Raw genomic sequence first — 14,525 nt, 5'->3', positions numbered from 1 at the left:
AACCAGTTTGGAGGCTTTGCAGTAGTTCTCGTGAGGAGCTTTCATTAAGAATTATTACTTGAGAATGATAAAGAAGAGGAGGTTAATTCTTTTAAAAACTGCCATTTCTAGAGATATCATGAGGTATGATTGAGCTGCTCCTTCTGACAGTTTGCCTTCTTTTATAACCAACCCAAGAGGTTCATATTAATTCAGCAGACTGTTGGTGGGTACCTGTGGTGTGTGAATCTCCACAGTTGGGAGGTGAGAATGAAGATGTGTGTGGTCTCAAAGAGCTTGGAGCATTGAGTTTTATTGTGTTGTCTTAAATGTGATTAAATTGTTCTAAAATCCCCTATGCTACAGAAACAGTAAATGTCACTTTGTCTTTTTCTGTTCCAAAGAACTAAGTGAAAAAACCTTTTGTATGAAATTGCAACTGCCCTTTGACCCAGGAATTCCGTTTCTAGGCATTTATCTTATATTTTTTTCCTAGACTCTTCATTCAGTAAATGTATATATTTTCCTCCTGTATTTGACCTAGCTAACTCATACTCCATGCTTTCATCTTGGTTTCCTTGTTACTTACTCAGGTTCCTTTCTTGACTATCTAGTTAGAATCTATACTATAGAATCTGTACAAATTAGAATCTGTACTTTTCCATAGTACCTGGTTCTTCATAGACTTTAATCACAGTTCGTAGCATTTGGTGTCTGTTTTCTCTGCTAAGACTATTAGTTCTGTATTGAGGGTCCTATATCCATCTTTTTCAATGTTTCATCTCTGGGACTGGAGCATGACTGATGAATAATAGATGATTTTATATCACACACAACATTAGTTTTATTGAGAGGTAATTGACAATAATCTACACAAATGTATAGTTTGACAAGTTTTGATGTATACATATACACTTATGAAGTCATCACCACAATCAAGATGTTAAACTTAGCTCTAATCCCCACAAGTTCCCTTGTGCCTTCCTGTAACTGGCCTTTGTTTCTCCCTCTCTCCCTCTCAATCCCTAAGCAACTACTAATCTGTCACTGTAGATTAATTTGTATTTTCTAGATTTATATACATAGAATTACACACTATGTACTTTTTTATCTGGCCTCTTTTACTCAGCATGATTATTTTGAATTTATACTTGTTGCATTAGAGAGAGATTTTGAAATCTCTTGCCATAGTTGTGGATTTTTCTATTTATCCTTGCAGTTCTATCAGTTTTTGCTTCATATATTTTGAAGCTCTTTTATGTTGCATAAGCATTATTGATTATTATGTTCTCTTGATAAACTGACCACTTTATCATTATGAAATAACCTTTATATCCTTGGTGATAGTCTGCTCAGAATTCTACTGTCTGTTGTTAAAATAGTCACTTCGGCTTTCCTTTAATTAATGTTACCATAGTGTGCATATATATAAATTCCATTCTTTTACTTTTAGCCTGTTTGTATCTCAGTATTTAATATGAATTTCTTTTTTATTATTTATTTTATTGAAGTATAGTTTATTTAAAATGTTGTGACAACATGCATTTCTTTTTTTTTTATAAATTTATTTTTTTATTTTATTGGTTGTGTTGGGTCTTCGTTGCTGCACACGGGCTTTCTTTAGTTGCGGCGAGTGGGGGCTACTCTTCATTGTGGTGTGTGGGCTTCTCATTGCGGTGGCCTCTCTTGTTGTAGAGCATGGGCTCTAGGTGTGTGGGCTTCAGTAGTTGTGGCACATGGGTCCAATAGTTGTGGCTCACAGGCTGTAGAGCGCAGGCTCAATAGTTGTGGCTCATGGACTTAGTTGCTCCGCTGCATGTGGTATCTTCCTGGGGCAGGGATCGAACCCATGTCCCCTGCGTTGGCAGGTGGATTCTTACCCACTGCGCCACCTAGGAAGTCCAACATACATTTCTTTTTGGCAAAAATAGTTGGGTCTTTTTTTATTCAAACTGGTAATCTCTTTTAATTAGACTGTTTATGTTTAATGTGTTTATTGATTTTCTTAGCTTTGGGTCTGTCTTCTTGCTATTGGTATTCTGTCCGTCCCATTTCATCTTTGGGAAGATGGAAGTTTCCCACTTTTCTGCTTTCTTTTAGATTGAGTATTTTTAAATGAATCCATTTTAATCACATTGGTTGGCTTATTAGCTATAGCTGTTTGTTATTTTAGTGGCTGCTTTAGGGTTTATAGTATACATCTTTAACTTATTACATGATGCATTCAAATGATATTATACTACTTCACGTGTAGTGTAAGAACCTTACAAAAGTATACTTCCATTTCGCTCTTATATTTTCTTTTTTGCTTTGATTTTCAAAAGATATTTTTGCCATGTACAGAATTCTAGGTTGACGGTTTTTATCTTTCAGTACTTTAAAGATGTTACCCCCTTGTCTTATTACTTGTATTGTTTCTGATGAGAAATTATGTGTTATCCTATCTTTGTTCTTTTACACATAATATCTCTTTTTTCTCTGGCTGCTTTCAAGATTTTTCTAAACCAATTTTCGTATTGGTTTAGAGCGGTTTGATTATGTTGTGTTGATGTGGTTTGCCTTATGATTCTTGTGGTTGGGCTTCGTTGAACTTCCTAGATCCATGGGTTTATAGTTTTTATCAAGTTTGGAAAGTTTTCAGCCATTATTTCTTCCAGTTTTTCTTTTTTTTTTTCTTTTCTTCTCTGTTTTCTCCTTTGAGGAATCCAGTTACCCATTTTTAGATTACTGGAAGTTAACCCCAGCTCATCAGTGCTCTTTTTATTTTTTTTCTGGTTTTTTTTTTAACTGGTTTTATTTTGGATAGTTTCTATATTCATGCCTTTAATTTCACTAATCTTTTCTTCTGCAATTTCTATTATGTCATTAAACCCATCCAGTGTATTTTTCATCTTATATATTGTAGTTTTCATCTCTAGAAGTTTGATTTAAATGACTTTAATATCTTTCATGTCTCTGGTTGTCATTTTGAACATTTGGAATGTACTTTAATATATATTTTAATGTTCTGTTCTGCTGATTATAACTTCTGTGTCAGTTATGTGTTGGCTTCTGTTGATTGGTTATTTTCCTGGGTTTTGTTTTCTTTCCTCTTTGCATGCCTGGTAATCTTTGATTGGATGCAGAAAGTTGTCTTACACCCTATTGGGTATAAGACATTTTTGTATTCTTATAAATCTTGAATTTTATTCTTCTCTGCAGTTAAGTTACTTGGATTAATTCCACTAGGTCTTGCTTCTATGATTTTTTTTAGTCTATGGCTGAGTATTCCCCACCACTGAGACAGGACTTTTCTGTGTACTCTGCCTATGAATTAGGAGTTTTCTCTGGTCTACCTAGTGGGAACAGTCACAGCTCCCAGCCTTGTGTGAGTACCCAAAGCTGTTCCCCTAATCCCTTCAGATGGTTCTTTCCCTGGCCTTGAGTAGTGTCCTCAACATATGCCATTAGTACTCTGCTGAATATTTGAGAGAGACCCTCTGCAGATCTCTGGAGTTGTCTGCCTCTGTGGCTCTCTCTTCTCTGGTACTTTGCCCAATGAACTGTAGCTGCCTTGGTCTCCCCAGACTTTCAGCTCAGATTCCTCAAATCGGGGAGTTGGTCAGGTTCTACCTCACTCTCCCCTCTTTGTGCTGTGGCCTGGAAACTCACGGCACTAAGCTGGGCCAGTAGTAGGGCTCACCTCGTTTGTTTCTCGTCTCTTAAGGATCACTCTCTTTGTTGTCTGTTGTCTCATGTCTTGAAAATTATTGTTTCATGTAAGTTTTTCTGGTTTATTTTACTTTGTCTTACTCGTTTCTTTTTTTCATTTATCTGTCAATTTATTTTTTTATATTTTTGGCTGTGTCAGGTCTTAGTTGCAGCTTGTGGGATCTTTCATTGCAACATGTGGGATCTTTCGTTGTGGCGCTTGGGCTTCTCTCTAGTTGTGACGTGCGGGTTTTCTTTTCTAGTTGTGGCGTGCAGGTTCCAGAGTGCATGGGCTCTGTAGTTTGCAGCACATGGGCTCTCTAGTTGAGGCACGCAAGCTCAGTAGTTGTGGTGCACACAGGCTTACTTGCTCTGCGGCATGTGGGATCTTAGTTCCCCAGCCAGGTATCAAACCTGCCTCCCCTGCATTGAAAGGCAGATTCTTTACCACTGGACCACCAGGGAAGTCCCTGGTTGTTTCTGCTGGAAGGATAAATCTGGTTACTATTATTCCATCTTGGCTGCTCAGTACATATTTTTAAGTGAAAAAGTAATTTCTATAAAGTAGTAGAACTTGAAACAAAATGGAAATGGGTTAATGAGGATAATGAGAAAATGGACGTGTAGACTGTTTTTTAGAGAAGTTCGAGAAGTACAGGGTGGGAGAGAGCTCTGCTTTGAGTGCAGAGCAGAGAAGAGGCAACCTTTTTCATGTGTTTTGTGAGTGGAGAAGTTTTTCAGCATGTGTAAGTGGAGCACAAGGGGCCGGTGGAGAGGAGATAACCTGAGGAAGGGCCTAGAAGAGGCAGGAGAGAATGGAATCATAGACAGCTCTGTGAGAATTAGCCTTGGAAGGGAGAAGAGGAACAGGGAGATTAATACTCTGCTTAGGTGTCACATAGCAAATACTTCACATGTTTTTAATTTAAGCTTGTCAATAATTTTATAAGTATTATTAACTTTTATTACAGGTGAGGAATAAAGTAGAAAGTTAGGTAACTTAACCGTAAGCTGCTCATCAGTGGCTAACCTGACCCTAAAGCTCATGCTCTTTCTAATGCACTGTGTGGTCTCTGGGCTGTTTCTTTAGGGCAGAGAGAATAAAAGCTGGTGAAGATTTACGGTGTAATGGAAATAAAGGGAGAGAAGAGCCATGTAACTTATTTATGTAAGTTTACGATAAAATTCATGCCTGCTCTTCTGGAGGAAAATTTGGGGGAGAGAAGCAGATCAGTGTGTTATGATGCAGAAGCATTGTGTGAAAGAGTTTAGTGGGAGCAATGCTGCTAATTCTAGCCCTGCCCCATTCTATAAATTTTGCTTCAGAACTAGTTATACAAACTTGTACTCTTGCTTTTTTACATCTTTATATGCAAAGAGAAAACTCAGTAACTAGGTGAAGAGAAGACTTAACTGACTGGGTTGATTCTAGAAGGTAAATGGCCTAAGAAGTGACCTTTGTAAGGTAATGTTCTTTGCCTCTTCCTCCCTTTTTTTTTTTATTATTTTTTTGGGGTACACCAAGTTCAGTCATCTGTTTTTATACACATATCCCCGTATTCCCTCCCTTCCTTGACTCCCAGCCCCTGAAGTCCCCCCACCCTCCCCGCCCCAGTCCTCTAAGGCATCTTCCATCCTCGAGTTGGACTCCCTTTGTTATACAACAACTTCCCACTGACTATCTATTTTATAGGTGGTACTATATATATGTCTGTGCTACTCTCTCGCTTCGTCTCAGTTTCCCCTTCACCCCCTGCCCCCTCCCATACCTCGAGTTCTCCAGTCCATTCTCTGTATCTGCGTCCTTGTTCTTGTCACTGAGTTCATCAGTACCATTTTTAGATTCCGTATATGTGAGTTAGCATACAATATTTGTCCTCTTTCTGACTTACTTCACTCTGTATGACAGATTGTAGTTCTGTCCACCTCATGACATATAGCTCCATCTCATCCCTTTTTATAGCTGAGTAATATTCCATTGTGTATATATGCCACATCTTCTGTATCCATTCATTTGTTGATGGGCATTTAGGTTGCTTCCATGTCCTGGCTATTGTAAAGAGTGCTGCAATAAACATGATGGTACAAGTTTCTTTTGGGATTATGGTTTTCTTTGGGTATATGCCCAGGAGTGGGATTACTGGATCATAGGGTAGTTCTATTTGTAGTTTTTTAAGGAACCTCCAAATTGTTTTCCATAGTGGCTGTACCAACTTACATTCCCACCAACAGTGCAGGAGAGTTCCCTTTTCTCCACACCCTCTCCAACATTTGTGGTGTCCAGACTTTGTGATGATGGCCATTCTGATCGGTGTGAGGTGATACCTCATTGTGGCTTTGACTTGCATTTCTCTGATGATGAGTGATGTTGAGCATCTTTTCATGTGTGTGTTGGCCAACTGGATGTCTTCTTTGGAGAAATGTCTATTTAGGTCTTCTGCCCATTTGTGGATTGGGTTATTTGCTTTTTTGGTATTAAGCTTCATGAGCTGCTTGTATATTTTGGAGGTTAATCCTTTGTCCGTTGTTTCATAGGCAATTATTTTTTCCCATTCTGAGGGTTGCCTTTTAGTCTTGTTTATGGTTTCTTTCACTATGCAAAAGCTTTTAAGTTTCATGAGGTCCCATTTGTTTATTCTTGATTTTATTTCCATGATTCTAGGAGGTGGGTCCAAAAGGATCTTGATTTGATGTATGTCTTAGAGGGTTCTGCCTATGTTTTCCTCCAGGAGTTTTATAGTGTCTGGCCTTACATGGAGGTCTTTAATCCATTTGGAGTTTATTTTTGTGTATGGTGTTAGGAAGTGTTCTACTTTCATTCTTTTACATGTTGCTGTCCAATTTTCCCAGCACCACTTATTGAAGAGGCTGTCTTTTTTCCAATGTATACTCGTGCCTCCTTTGTCAAAGATAAGGAGCCCATATATGTTTGGGCTTACTTCTGAGTTATCTATTCTATTCCATTGATCTTCCTTTCTATTTTTGTGCCAGTACCGTACTGTCTTGATCACTATGGCCTTGTAGTATAGTTTGAAGTCAGGAAGCCTGATTCCACCAACTCCATTTTTCCTTCTCAAGATTGCTTTGGCTATTCGGGGTCTTTGCATTTCCATACAAATCATAAGATTTCTTGCTCTAGTTCTGTGAAAAATGCCATTGGTAATTTGATCGGGATTGCATTGAATCTGTAAATTGCTTTGGGTAGTACAGACATTTTCACGATGTTGATTCTTCCAATCCAAGAACATAGTATGTCCCTCCATCTGTTTGTGTCGTCTTTGATTTCTTTCATCAATGTCTTGAAGTTTTCTGCATACAGATCTTCTGCCTCCTTAGGCAGGTTTATTCCTAGGTATTTGATTCTTTTGGTTGCAATGGTGAATGGAAGAGTTTCCTTAATTTCTCTTTCTGCTCTTCTGTTGTTAGTGTATAGGAATGCAAGAGATTTCTGTGCATTAACTTTATATCCTGCTACTTTACTAAATTCGTCAATTAGTGCTAGCAGTTTTCTGGTAGAGTCTTTAGGGTTTTCTATATATAATATCATGTCATCTGCAAAGAGTGACAATTTTACTTCTTCTTTTCCAATTTGGATTCCTTTTATTTCTTTTTCTTCTCTGATTGCTGTGGCTAAAACTTCCAAAACTATGTTGAATAATAATGGTGAGATTGGACACCCTTGTCTTGTTCCTGTTCTTAGAGGGAATTCTTCCAGTTTTTCCCCATTGAGAACGATGTTGGCTTTTGGTTTGTCATATATGGCTTTTATTATGTTGAGGCAATTTCCTTCTATGCCCATTTTCTGGAGAGCTTTTATCATAAATGGATGTTGAACTTTGTCAAAAGCTTTTTCTGCATCTATTGAAATGATCATATGGTTTTTATCCTTCAATTTGTTGATATGATGTATCACATTGATTGATTTGCGTATATTGAAGAATCCTTGCATCCCAGGGATAAACCCCACTTGATCATGGCGGATGATTTTTTTAATGTGCTTTTGGAGTCTGTTAGCTAGTATTTTGTTGAGGATTTTTGCATCTATATTCATCAGTGATATTGGTCTGTAGTTTTCTTTTTTTGTGACATCTTTGCCTGGTTTTGGTATCAGGGTGATGGTAGCCTCGTAGAATGAGTTTGGGAGTGTTCTGCCTTCTGCAATATTTTGGAAGAGTTTGAGAAGGATACGTGTAAGCTCTTCTCTAAATGTTTGATAGAATTTGCCCGTGAACCCATCTGGTCCTGGGCTTTTGTGTGTTGGGAGATTTTTAATCACTGCCTCAATTTCCGTACTTGTGATTGGTCTGTTCATGGTTTCTATTTCTTCCTGGTTCAGTCTTGGAAGATTGTATTTTTCTAAGAATGTATCCATTTCTTCCAGGTTATCCAATTGATTGGCATATAGTTGCTTGTAGTAGTCTCTCATGATGTTTTGTATTTCTGAGGTGTCCGTTGTGACTTCTCCTTTTGCATTTCTAATTCTGTTGATTTGCATCTTCTCCCTTTTTTTCTTGATGAGTCTGGCTAATGGTTTATCAATTTTGTTAATCTTCTCAAAGAACCAGCTTTTAGTTTTATTTATTTTTGCTATGGTTTCCTTCCTTCCTTTTTCATTTATTTCTGCTCTGATCTTTATGATTTCTTTCCTTCTGCTCACTTTGGGGTTTCTTTGTTCTTCTTTCTCTAGTTGTTTGAGGTGTAAGGTTAGGTTGTTTATTCGGTAATTTTCTTGTTTCTTAAGGTAGGACTGTATTGCTATAAACTTCCCCCTTAGAACTGCTTTTGCTGCATCCCACAGGTTTTGGGTTGTTGTGTTTTCATTGTCATTTGTTTCTAGATATTTTTTGATTTCCTCTTTGATTTCTTTAGTGATTTCTTGGTTGTTTAAGAGTGAATTGTTTAGCCTCCATGTGTTTGTATTTTTTGCAGTTTTTTTCCTGTAATTGATGTCTAGTCTCATGGCGTTGTGGTCTGGAAGATGCTTGATATGATTTCAATTTTCTTGAATTTACCGAGGTTTGATTTGTGACCCAAGATGTGATCTATCCTGGAAAATGTTCCTAGGCACTTGAGAAGAAAGTGTAGTCTGTCGTTTTTGGATGGAATGTCCTATAAATATCATTGAAGTTGAGATGCTCTAATGTGTCATTTAAAGCTTGTGTGTCTTTATTTATTTTCTGTTTGGATGATCTGTCCATTGATGGAAGTGGGGTGTTCAAGTCTCCCACTATTATTGTGTTCCTGTCGATGTCCCCTTTTATAGCTGTTAGCATTTGCCTTATGTATTGAGGTGCTCCTATGTTGGAAGCATAGATATTTACCATTGTGATATGTTCTTGAATGGATCCCTTGATCATTATGTAATGTCCTTCCTTGTCTCTTAATAGTCTTTACTTTCAAGTCTAATTTGTCTGATATGAGTATTGCTATTCCAGCTTTCTTTTGACTTCCATTTGCATGGAATATCTTTTTCCATCCCTCGACTTTCAGTCTATATGTATCCCTTGGTCTGAAGTGGGTTTCTTGTAGGCAGCATATAGAAGGGTCTTGTTTTTGTATCCATTCAGCCAGTCTGTGTCTTTTGGTTGGAGCATTTAATCCATTGACATTTAAAGTGATTATTGACATGTGTGTTCCAATTACCATTTTCTTAATTGGTTTGGGTTTGTATTTGTAGGTGTTTTCCTTTTCTTGTGTTTCCTACTTAGAGAAGTTCCTTTAGCACTTGTTGTAAGGCTGGTTTGGTGGTGCTGAACTCTCTTAACTTTTGCTTTTCTGTAAAGCTTTTGATTTCTCCCTCAAATCTGAATGAGATTCTTACTGGGTAGAGTATTCTTGGCTGTAGGTTTCTCTCTTTCAGGACTTTCAGTATATCATGCCATTCCCTTCTGGCCTGCAGAGTTTCTGTAGAAAGGTCAGCTGTTATCCTGATGGGTTTTCCCTTATATGTTGTTTGTTGCTTTTCTCTTGCTGCTTTTAATATTTGTTCTTTGAGTTTAATTGTCATTAGTTTGATTACTATGTGCCTTGGTGTATTTCTCCTTGGGTTTATTCTGTATGGCACTCTCTGTGCTTCTTGGACTTGGTGAATTATTTCCTTTCCCATGTTGGGGAAGTTTTCCACTCTACCTCTTCAAATATTTTCTCAGACCCTTTCTTGTTTTCTTCTTCTTCTGGGATGCCTATAATTCGAATGTTGGTACGCTTAATGTTATCACTGAGGTCTTTGAGACTGTCTTCTATTCTTTTTATTCTTTTTTCTTTTTCCTGCTCTGTGGCATTTATTTCCCCCATTCTATCTTCCAACTCCCTTATTCGTTCTTCTGCCTCAGTCATTCTGCTGGTTATAGCATCTAGAGTATTTTTAATTTCAGTTATTTTGTTATCCATTGCTGTTTGTTTTTCTGAGTTCTTATGAACTGTTTCTTGTACTTTCTCTATTTTGTTATCGAGATTTTGTATCATTTTTGCTGTCATTACTCTGAATTCTTTTTCAGGCATTTTTCCTATTTCCTCCTCATTTATTTGGTCTTGTGGGTTTTTTTCCTGCTCCTTTGCCTGCATGGTGTTTCTTTGTTTCCTCATGGTTGTCCAAACTTTTGGGGTTGCTTGTCCTGGCGATAGAGGTGTTTATAGAAGACTGTCCAAGCCTCAGACTAATGTCCAAGTATTGGATTAAACAAATATTAAGTCTAGGAAACACATACATGTATAAGACACACAATTACTGAATCCATTAGGACATAAGGCTCTAGAAAGACCTGACAGAACCCCAGTGTGCTATCAGATATTCAAAGAGAAACCCAACAGAAATTGACAACTGAAACAGAACAAATCAGAGACAAAAGCAAACAAACAAACAAATAACACCTTACACATACAAACATTAACCCAGGGAGATTTTGTAAGCTAGGATCAAATATAGAAAAGAGCCAGAGTACCACCAGAGAGAATGGAGATTCTCAGAATGAAATTAGACAACTGTACTAAGAACTAAGATAAAGACAAAAGCCTAATATTAAATACCAAGGCAGTGTGTCATGTGGAGAATAGAGCAAGGAGTCTGAGCAGACCGATAGTGTTGCTTATAAGTATGTTAAGATAAAATAAACTTAAAAAGGCTGGAAGAAAGGGAAACAGAAGAGTGTAGTGTGGTTGGAAATATGCAAATAAAAAGAAAGGAATAGAAATGTATAAAAGATAGGGATGAAAGGAAAGTATGAGAGATATATTGTCCGTACTACCAAAAACTTAGCTAGATATAGAAGTATATAAAAAGGCAAAAAAAAAAAAAAAAAAGAATAAAAAATATCATTAAAAAATTATGTTATAAAACTTGTAGATCCCTTAGGGCTAAGATCGTATTTAATAAAGAAAAAAAAAAAAGAGAGAGAGAAAAAGAAAAAAAAAAAAATCCAGAACTGATCCCAGAATGGACCAGTTCAATAGGAATTGATACTAATATTTCTGTTTCCTTAGCGTCTCAGCTGTAAGTGTCCTTCTCCTTGCCTTGGGTTTTTTTGCATTATTCTGTGACCAGCAGAGGTTCCTTTATTGTTCGTCTGTAAGCCTCGGTGTGTGGGGAGGGAGAGGGTACAGTAGTGGCTCCTTCTCCTGGGAGTGAGTGAGCAGTGGCGCACTGTTTCAGTCGGGCTTGGAGGTGCCTGTTGCAGAGGGACGCCAGTCGCTCAGGCGTAAACAGAAAGTCTTAGAGTTGGGCCTCTCTCAGGTTTTTTTGTTGTTGTTGCTGTTGTTTTTTTTTTTCTCTTGGCAGCCTCCCTGCTGCTGGCGTTGCAAGGGGTTTTAATCTAGCCCCGCCCGAATGCCTGAGGGTGCTTGTTATCCCTGAGTGCCTTAGGTGGCCCATGGTCGTCTCTCCACTGCCTGTTGCAGAGGCGTGGAAAGAGAGAGAGAGGCTATGCCCGCGGCACCCCCCCCCCCCCCGCCTGTGAGCCTGCAGCCTCCAGCCGCCATCATGGCCAGGCAGCTCTCTGGGAGGGGCACTCCTCTCCGCGGACCTCCTCCCTCCTGTCCTCTCAGTCCGTCACCCTACTGGCAACAATGTTTCTCACCCTGAACCAGCTCTCCGGTTCCCACGCTCCCGCTCCCGGACCCTCCGTTCAGCCGCGGATCGACGTCTCGGTCCGGGAACGCTGAGCTGTGCTGCGGACCCTCCGTATGTTTCTCACTCCCTCCCGTCTGCCACAGCTCCGCCGCTTCACCCTCTTTGAGCCCTCGTAGATGCCTCCCTACCGGCTATGTCGGGCTCCCCGCAGTCCTTTCTGGTGTCCGAGGCCGTCTGCTGGTGTTCAGCTGGTTCTCTGTGGGAATTACTGCATCCTTCCGTGCATTCCCAATGCATCTGTGGAGAGGGATGCACTCCACATCTCTCTACTTCGCTGCCATCTTTTCCTGAGTCTTCCTCCCTTTTAAAAAAATACTATTCATTGCAAAATTTGTCAGTTTTAGATTGAGTCATGTTTAGTTGGTGTCAAAAGAGTTGAATGTTGAGAATTTCGTAGGGTTCAACCTAATTGTATATTTTGAAAGGAGAAGAAGCAGTTATTGTGACCATTGTTAGCATCATTTGGACAGGGATCATGTGTGTTTTATTTACTAGTATTTGCCCAGTACCATGTCTGGCACATAGTAGACATTCAAGAAATAATTTGTGGGGCTTCTCTGGTAGCACAGTGGTTAAGAATCTGCTTGCCAATGCAGGGAACACAGGTTCAAGCCCTGGTCTGGAGAGACCCCACATGCCGCAGAGCAGCTAAGCCCATGCACCACAACTACTGAGACTGCACTCCAGGACCCACGAGCCACAACTGATGAGCCCATGCTCTACAACTACTGAAGCCCGTGCACTTAGAGACCATGCTCCGCTAAAGGAGAAGCCACCACAGTAAGAAACCTATGTACCCGCAGCAAAGAGTAGCCCCCGCTCACCACAACTACAGAAAGCTGACGCAGCAATGAAGACCCAATGCAGCCAATAAATAAAACTAAATAAAGTACATTAAAAAAGAAAAAGAAATAATTTGTGAATGAAAAACTAGGTTTTTGAAGTCCCATGCATGTTTTATATGAAATTTACTAAAGATTAAGGGAGATTCCCTTTTTGTTAGGCATAAGTTTTTTTTTTTTAAAGCTCTTTATTGGAATGTATTTGCTTTACACTCTTGTACCAGTTTTTGAGGTGAATCAGCTGTATTTATACAGCTGTATAAAAGTGAATCAGCTGTATTTATACATATATCCCCATATCCCCTCCCTCCCATGACTCCTTCCCACCCTCCCTGTCCTGGCCCTCTAAAACATCACCCATCATCGAGTTGATGGGCAACTTCCCACTAGCTATCTGTTTTACAGTTGGTAGTGTATCTGTGTCTGTGCTACTCTCTCACTTCATCCCAGCTTCTCCTTTGCCCCCCACCACAGCCCCTTGTCCTAAAGTACATTCTCTACATCTGCATCTCCACTCTTGCCCTGTCACTGGGTTCATCAGTACCATTTCTTCAGATTCCATATATATGTTAGTATATGGTATTTGTTTTTCTCTTTCTGGCTTACTTCACTCTGTATGATAGTCTCTAGGTCTATCCACCTCATTACATATAGTTCAGTTTCATTCCTTTTTATCGCTGAGTAATATTCCATTGTATATATGTGCCACATCTTCTTTATCTGTTCATCTGTTGATGGGCATTTAGGTTGCTTCCGTGTCCTGGCTATTGTAAGTAGTGCTGCAATGAACATGTTTCTTTTGGGATTATGGTTTTCTCTGGGTATATGCCCAGTAGTGGGATTACTGGATCATAGGGTAGTTCCATTTTTAGTTTTTTAAGGAACCTCCAAACTGTTTTCCATAGTGGCTGTACCAGCTTACATTCCCACCAACAGTGCAGGAGAGTTCCCTTTTCTCCACACCCTCTCCAACATTTATTGTTTCTAGATGTTTTGATGATGGTCATTCTGACCGGTGTGAGGTGATACCTCATGGTGGCTTTGACTTGCAGTTCTCTAATGATTCATGATGTTGAGCATCTTTTCATGTGTTTGTTGGCCCTCTGCATGTCTTCTTTGGAGAAATGTCTATTTAGGTCTTCTGCCCGTTTGTGGATTGGGTTATTTGCTTTTTTTTGGTATTAAGCTGCATGAGCTGCTTATATATTTTGGAGATTAATCCTTTGTACGTTGCTTTGTTGGCAGATATTTTCTCCCATTCTGAGGGCTGTCTTCTTGTCTTGTTTATGGTTTCTTTTGCTGTGCAAAAGCTTTTAAGTTTCATGAGGTCCCATTTGTTTATTCTTGATTTTATTTCCATGATTCTAGGAGGTGGGTCCAAAAGGATCTTGCTTTGATGGATGTCATAGAGTGTTCCACCTATGTTTTCCTCTAGGAGTTTTATAGTGTCTGGCCTTGCATTTAGGTCTTTAATCCATTTGGAGTTTATTTTTGTGTATGGTGTTAGGAAGTGTTCTAATTTCATTCCTTTACTTGTTGCTGTCCAGTTTTTCCAGCACCACTTATTGGAGAGGCTGTCTTTTTTCCATTGTATATTCTTGCCTCCTTTGTCAAAGATAAGGTGCCCATATGTGGTTGGGTTTACCTCTGAGTTCTCTGTTCTGTTCCATTGATCTTCCTTTTTATTTTTGTGCCAGTACTGTATTGTCTTGATCTCTGTAGCCTTGTAGTATAGTTTGAAGTCAGGAAGCCTGATTCCACTAACTTCATCTTTCCTTCTCAAGATTGCTTTGGCTATTTGGGGTCTTTTGCGTTTCCATACAAATCATATGATTTCTTGTTCTAGTTCTGTGAAAAATGCCATTGGTAATTTGATCGGGATTGCATTG

The 14,525-nt window shown here is 39.0% G+C and overlaps 1 protein-coding gene across 3 annotated transcripts in view; it reads left to right on the top strand.

Annotated features, from left to right (window-relative positions):
- The window catches only part of NUDCD1 (NudC domain containing 1), a 99,835-nt gene that overhangs the window by 4,345 nt on the left and 80,965 nt on the right, over positions 1-14,525 (top strand). The window lies entirely within an intron of this gene.

Source organism: Hippopotamus amphibius, chromosome 5, assembly GCF_030028045.1.
Source record: "Hippopotamus amphibius kiboko isolate mHipAmp2 chromosome 5, mHipAmp2.hap2, whole genome shotgun sequence".
Lineage (NCBI taxonomy): Eukaryota > Metazoa > Chordata > Mammalia > Artiodactyla > Hippopotamidae > Hippopotamus > Hippopotamus amphibius.
This window is presented reverse-complemented; position numbering and strand designations above follow the sequence as displayed.